Consider the following 7,304-nt stretch of genomic DNA (forward strand, 5'->3'; position numbering starts at 1 on the left):
ATATTATTATTGCATGATATATTATATGCCATTTAATATGCTTATTATTATGAACCGAACCGATTTATGCATGTTTAATCGTATCAATATGTCTGGCTAAATTACTAAAGGTGTCGGTATGTAAAGTAAGTTAACCGTAGGGATCCGAAATAAATTGGCTTAATTATGTTTTATTAATTATCACTTGTTTTTGGTTTATATGTCTAGTTTAATTAGTAAGTCTTAAAACCAATAGAGCGAAAGTTTGAGGGGTTAGGACGGTCAAAGGTTAAAATCAATAGAGCGAAAGTTTGAGGTCTTTAACCAGATAGTAGACATAGGACATTAGTTTTAAGGATGGCGAAAGCGTATTAAAACTAATTGGAACTTATTTATTTTCAAAAATTGTTTTTACACTCGAGCGGGATGGCGAAAGCGTACGTTAGGGTTATTAGCTTGCTCCGAGTCAACAGAGCGAAAGTTTGAGATTAGGAGATTTAAATAGATAACAACCTCGTAAAATAGGCATTTTATTAAGTACATTGTTTCCAAAAAGCTCTTCTAAAATCTAATGGGATGGCGAAAGCGTACATTAGGATTAGGATAGTAGTCTGAATCAACAGAGCGAAAGTTTGAGACGAGGATTTTTAATCAATGGAATTAGTAAAGATTTTTAATTTAATTATGCAAAAGCCAATGGACCTTCGGATTACCTTTAGTTAAACGAAATACATACTGATACCTGTCTTTTATTATTATTCTTTATTTTCTCACAATCACTTTCCCTTAGGAACAATCGAAATTTTAGTACTCCTAGCTTTACATAGTAACCTTAGATAACGGTAGATCGATTCATAGTCCCTGTGGATTCGATATCTTTTAAAACTACACGACACGACTGTGCACTTGCAGTTATCAGATTTATAGACACGCAAAGTCGCGATCACCAAGCACATGAGTTTATTTCTCATGGGAGTTTGTTCCGTTCCCCCAACCTGGCCTCCTTGTCTGGATTTCTCATCCTCAACATGGTGAATCGAGGGAATCTCCTCAAACTCACCATCCCCAAGCAATTTCAAGGTGTAGGGAAAGTCAAATGAAGTCACTTCCTCCCCAACAAAGCTACATTTCAACCCTCAAGGCAGTTGCCAATAATCTTTGGTACTATAGGGTTCCAACGTCAACTCATAGTGGCATCTCAAGAAGTTAGACAACGGACCCCAATGATTCTGCTCCTCTGTCTCACCAAGGCCTTTATTTGGCACTCTGCATATAGTTTCCATTGCATATAACATTGCATCCTCAAAAGCGTAGCATATCCATCAAAATGGAACATTACGCCATAGAAAAATTCAAACATGCATACAAAGCATAAGCCAGATAATACAAATCAACATTCAATCAAGACGATGATACTTCCCCACATAAAATGTTGTCCTTACAAACTCTGATTGATATCTGCTATTACACCACAAATCTCCTCAAACCATGGTGCCAATACCTGGTATCCTCAATCCCCAAAAGAAGTCTCATGTTCTCTCCCCAATGTGGATCGGATACAATGTCTTTCTTCGTCAGAATCGTTGTCTCTGAGGTTATTTCCCGTGTGCTGCGTGAAGATTAGAGTGTGAATGAGGGTGGGCATTCAACCTATCTCATTTTTTCAATCATTTGAATAACCATACTTGGTATGTGGCAATTCGAACGATTGCCGCTCTTGAAGAGTTACACCCCGCCTTTGGCCTGAGGGATTAATGTAATTCTTATGCTTCGCCAGCATCAACATCTTCGTGAATCTCCAATGTTTACCGATGTCTTTTGATCGAGTCTAGTCGTCACTAGTCTCCGTGATCTCTTCCCTCGTACGGAAAACTGTTTAGATCCAACCCCTGCGTTGTGAATCCTTTACCTTCCAACATTCAAACAATTCCAAAGCCCAGTTCTCGCCCTGGCAAATCAAGTCAAAGCCCGGGTTCCCGTCCTGGCAAACATTTCAAAATCCAGTTCCCGTCCTGGTAATCATTTTCCAAATCCAGTTCCCGTCCTGGTAATCATCTTTCTAAATCCAGTTCCCGTCCTGGTAATCATTTTCAAGGCCCAGTTCCCGTCCTGGTAATCATTCTTCAAAGCCCAATTCTCGCCTTGGCAAACTTTTTTCAAAGCCCAATTCTCGACTTGGCAAACCTTTTTCAAAGTCCAGTCCTCGCCCTGGCAAATCATTTCCATCATTTTCAGTCCTCGTCTGATATCTTATGGTGAAGTCAGTTCTCGCCTGACAATCACCATTCATCCATAATTTCTTACTATAAAACCAATTCCCAATCCCCAGCAAGTCATTATTCTCTTTCCCCATTCAACCAAAGCATCCATAAATCATTCCACCAGAAAAAACAAAAATTCTCTCTCCCCAGCAGATATCAAAACAAAACAAAACAAAAATAAAGATAACACTTACACCATCCTCTCTTCAGGACAAATTTCTGGTACTTTGGTATTTAATCTTCTTCTACCTTCAATGTTCGAAAGGCTAGCGCTAATCTCACCTTCAGGTTTAAGACGATTAAATAGGGGCAGCTGTCATACCCCAACTTTGTCCTACCCTTTAATTTCTAACTGGCTTAGACTTTTGCATCTCATCTGCATATATCCATCAGGTCATTTAATACTTCATGCATCACTAACCAATAATTTGAGACATGGGATCAGAGGTCTTCAAGTGAATTAGGGTTCTATTGGTTTGAGACTCCTACTTGAGATAAACTTGATTCACCGGGTTGTTCTTTGAGCACTGGGACCATGGAATTAGGGTTTGATTCGTGGAATTTTGATTCATCAAATTACAAGGTTCACCAGCAAAGGGTAATTGGATCTTATGTTAAGGTGTCCTTCTGTGCTTCAATCCTTGTCTTCGTTAAAAAGATTTCTAAGGCATTATGGTTATATGAAGGGGCATCAACTGAGGAAAGACGTTATCATGGTGCAAATATGGAGTTGTGAGCTCATTGTTATTGAAGTGTTTGGGTTGTTGTTTTTGACACAAGTGGATATTGAAAATTAAATTGAGATGGGATTCACTATTGTGAGAAATTCATCGAGTTCTTAAGGTACAAGTATGATTGGATTAAGATAATAATTTCTTGGAACTCGGGTTACAAAAAGGAGACAAAAGTTTATCACGATTCAAAATTATAAGACATGAGCGCAAGGCTTCCAAATTCAAAGCATTCAATCCATCCAATCTCAAGAATACAAAATTCAAAAATTCAAATGTAAAAGATGGAGGGAAATGTTCATTAGTTGGTAACATAATTACAAGTCAATACCAAGCTCCGAATTTCGTTTGATCCGTACATTACAAGAGATTACAACAAAAAGTGGAGCTTCATTTAAGGTTCAAGTACAAGTAAAAGAAATCCAGCATAAATTCAAACAAATCACCTACACCAACACATTCAGACCTCACTTGTGTAATTCATAAACCACCCAGCTGCCAGCTTCCCCATACATGATAGTCTGAACTTGCCATCCAAAGCTGAGACGAACCGGCAGTTTACGTTTTGCATCAAGCGAGCGTATAAAGCTGCAGCACGATTGAATTCAAGTCCGCATGATCAGCTCAGTTTCGACAGTCCAGAAATAAGCTAATCCTCCCTGCATTACAACCTGCACACACAAAAGAAAACAACATAAACATTCGGTCCGGCCTATACCATGAACCAATAACCTTCAACCATTCAAAGCTAACTGAAAAAAGAGAAATAACCGAATCCATTAGCTTTAGCCTAACTGCAATTCCACTCAAACTGACATTATAACAGAAAATCAATAAACATACAAATTCTAGACCTGCACATAATACATACAGCTTCACTTACAGTCCAACATACACCTCCCAAATCTACATCCATTCAAATATCATGGCATAATATTCACTAACAGATCCTACTGTTACTAACAGCCCAATTCCCTAACTCCAACCAACTTCTAACCAGTCCGTGACAAACTCTTCAAACCAGCAACTAACCTAACTGACTCTAAACAGAAAAATAACTAACCTATAACAGAATTCAAACTCATAAACTTTCTAACTGTAAAAAAAAACAGAGATAACCAACTGCTAACTGATTCAATCCAAGCCTTCAATCTTCAACAAACTCCCCCTAATCCAATGGCTCACATCCTCTCACCTCCTCTATATAATCTCCCTTCCCTCCATAATTCAAACTCCACGCCATTTTCACACACCATAACCATTTCTCAACCTTCACTCATCATCATCTTCATCTCTCTCAATCATCTTCTTCATCACCTTCACGCTCATTTCAACCTACACGTCATTCCTCATTATCTTCATCCACCAACCTATCAAACCTGCAACCTCTCTTCTCCATCACATTCACTCATCTTCCACCCTCACCACCATTAGATCACAACCACAAGCCTCCCTCAGAGTTCCTCCATTGTGTGGTGTCGTTTTCTTTACCTGCCCGTTTCACTTGGGAGGACGGCACGCTAAACCCTTCACGCGAAATTTGGAAGGAGAATGCGCCCGTGGTGGGATGAATTTTATTTCAGTTCTTCCTACGATATCACACGAACTTTCTTATTTGTCCTACGAGTAGGAAAGGGAAAAAAAGATCTCAACTAAACCCTAAGAGTTTGCTAAGTGTGGGGATTTCACCTAGACTAGAAATTCTGGAGTCCGGGGGGTCGGTTATACATAGGGAAGTGTTTAAACACCCTACATATCTGTAGTACTCTACAGGAACCTTCTCTGTGTCATTGTGATTGTGTTTGCTGCTAATGATTGGGAAAGTTTCTCCTTTGTGTTAGGAGAAGGAATTGAATTGATTTGAAAAAGACAGACAGATAGACAGACTGACTATTTTTGGTATTTTATTAGCTCGCTGAGGTTCCTTGTGAACCTCATGCCTACATATCCCTAGTGGAAGTCAGAGCTTAATGTAGTTCGAGGAACTAACTAGGGAAATTAATTGTTTTTGGTGCCTTGCTTGAAGCTCAAGGTTGAAGCTTTGAATTAAATCTCTGTTTACAGTAAAGAGACATGAAATCATCTCTACAGAGAGGTATTTGTACTATTCTACCACAAACATTTAAAGGAGTGACAGAATAACTGGATTCATTTCATTCAAGAGGGGGACCTTACTTGTGTGTGCAAGTATGCCAGTCGGATGCCTCTTAAATGAAAGAAAGATGCTCGTCCAAATTAGGGAAAGTGTACAAGTCTGGGGATGTGCCAGAGCATGTCTTTCAGAGTCCTAAATGGGAGACTTTGATTGAAATTGAAATTGAAATGTTTGTTTGTTTGAATGTGGTAGAGTAGTAAAAATATCTCTCTATAGAGATAAGCTATGTCTATCTACTGTATAAAAGATTTGAATTTAGCTGGCTTGTATGAGGCCCAAGCTTGAGGCTTTTTGATTGATTAATTAATATTATTGACTCTGGGAGATGACTCCACTGGGGATTAATTACAGGGTATTTTTGTGTTCTGTACAAAGCCCAGAATTGAGGCTGACTCTACTTAGGGAGACTCTATTTATGTGCCTTGTACAAAGCCCAAGGTTGTGGCTAACTGTTGAGGATAATTGAATTTTTAAGACTATGAATGACTCTATTTTGTGTGCCTTGTACAAAGCCCAAGGTTGTGGCTGACTGTTGCTAGGGAAAACATTATTTTCTGCCTTGTACAAAGCCCAAGGTTGTGGCAGACTCTTAAATAAACTGAGTATGGATGACTCTATGGGGAAAAGATCCTAGGTGTTAGGAATCTTTGACACATGAAAATATGGTTTATCTGCCTTGTACAAAGCCCAAGGTTGTGGCTACTGAGTGATGAAGAACTCACTGGGGAGACTCTATTATCTGCCTTGTACAATGCCCAAGGTTGAGGCTGACTCTTGACAGGGGAGTTTTATTGTTTGGGTGCCTTGTATGAAGCCCAAGGTTGAGGCTAACTGTTTTTGTTGGTTTTGACTCTATTGAGGAGATTTTATTTATTGAAAGACTGTTTTTCTTTGGAAGCTAACCCTTTCCAGGGATTTTGACTCAGCTGGAGAAATTGTTTGGTAAAAGACTGACTTTATCATGTTTTTTTTGGAGACTGACCCTTTCCAGGGGTTTTGACTCTTTTGGGGATACTATCTCCTAAGAGAAATGAATCTTTATTTATTAACTGACTTTGGAGGCTAACCCTTTCCAGGGAGTTTATATTAAAATGAAAGAATGTGTGGAAGCTAACCCTTTCCAGGGATTTTGTTGAAAATGAAAGAATGATTTGGAGGCTAACCCTTTCCAGGGGTTTTATTGAAATGATGGATTTTAATTGGCTTTGGAGGCTAACCCTTTCCAGGGGTTTTATTGAAATGATGGATTTTAATTGACTTTGGAGGCTAACCCTTTCCAGGGGTTTTATTGAAATGAATGGCAGAAAGATTATCTAATGAAGACTTCTTGTTTAAAGCCCAAGATGAAGGCTGACTCAATGCTGAGGATGACCCAAAACATGGATCCTAGACTCTGCTAAGGAAGATTGATGAAGATAAGGGTGACAGAGACTGTCCATGTCTCTCATTCCAATAATGTACTCAATGTAGAATTGAGACAAACTTAGCTTGTTTAAAGTCTGGTTTAAATTGGAAGAAACTCACCAGGGTAGGCTAAAAGGTGACTAAAGACCTGTTCCTATGTTTATAAGAAACCTGATGGGTCCTTGTATACAAGCTCAAGAGGAAGCTGGAAATGCTTTTAAGAAGCCTGTGGGTCCTTGTACAAAGCCCAAGAGGAGGCTAATCGAGGGTCCTTGTTATAGCACAAGAGAAAGCTATGTAGTTTTGAACTTATTTTGGCTCTAAGCAAATGGGTAAGAGGTTTCACCGGGAATAATTCCTCTTTGGGTGGATGTGTCCTATTATTTGGATTCTAAGGTTTTTACCAAGATGTTTCACCGGGAATAATTCATCTTGGGGGTTTGAACTACAGATCTCTAATTAGGAAAGATCCTTCACCGGGAAGACATTCTCAATCCTAGGCCATATTCCTATAATATATATATATAGTTTAACTGTCCTAAGGTTTATACTCAAACGTAGCTCTAAACTAATATATATGCACAATTTATATTTAACAGTAATTTAAATAAAGACTGTAAATTGAAAGCTTGTAAAGCCTAACCTGGATGGAGTGGAGGCCATTGAAGAAGTATGTACAGAGCCTCAACAGTAATTTTTTGTTGTTTTGTTGATAACAGTTGAATATATGATAAACAGTTAATGGTTTTTGAAAACAGAAGAAGTGAAGATGGA

The sequence above is a fragment of the Vicia villosa genome, linkage group LG3 (assembly GCF_029867415.1).
Source record: "Vicia villosa cultivar HV-30 ecotype Madison, WI linkage group LG3, Vvil1.0, whole genome shotgun sequence".
Lineage (NCBI taxonomy): Eukaryota > Viridiplantae > Streptophyta > Magnoliopsida > Fabales > Fabaceae > Vicia > Vicia villosa.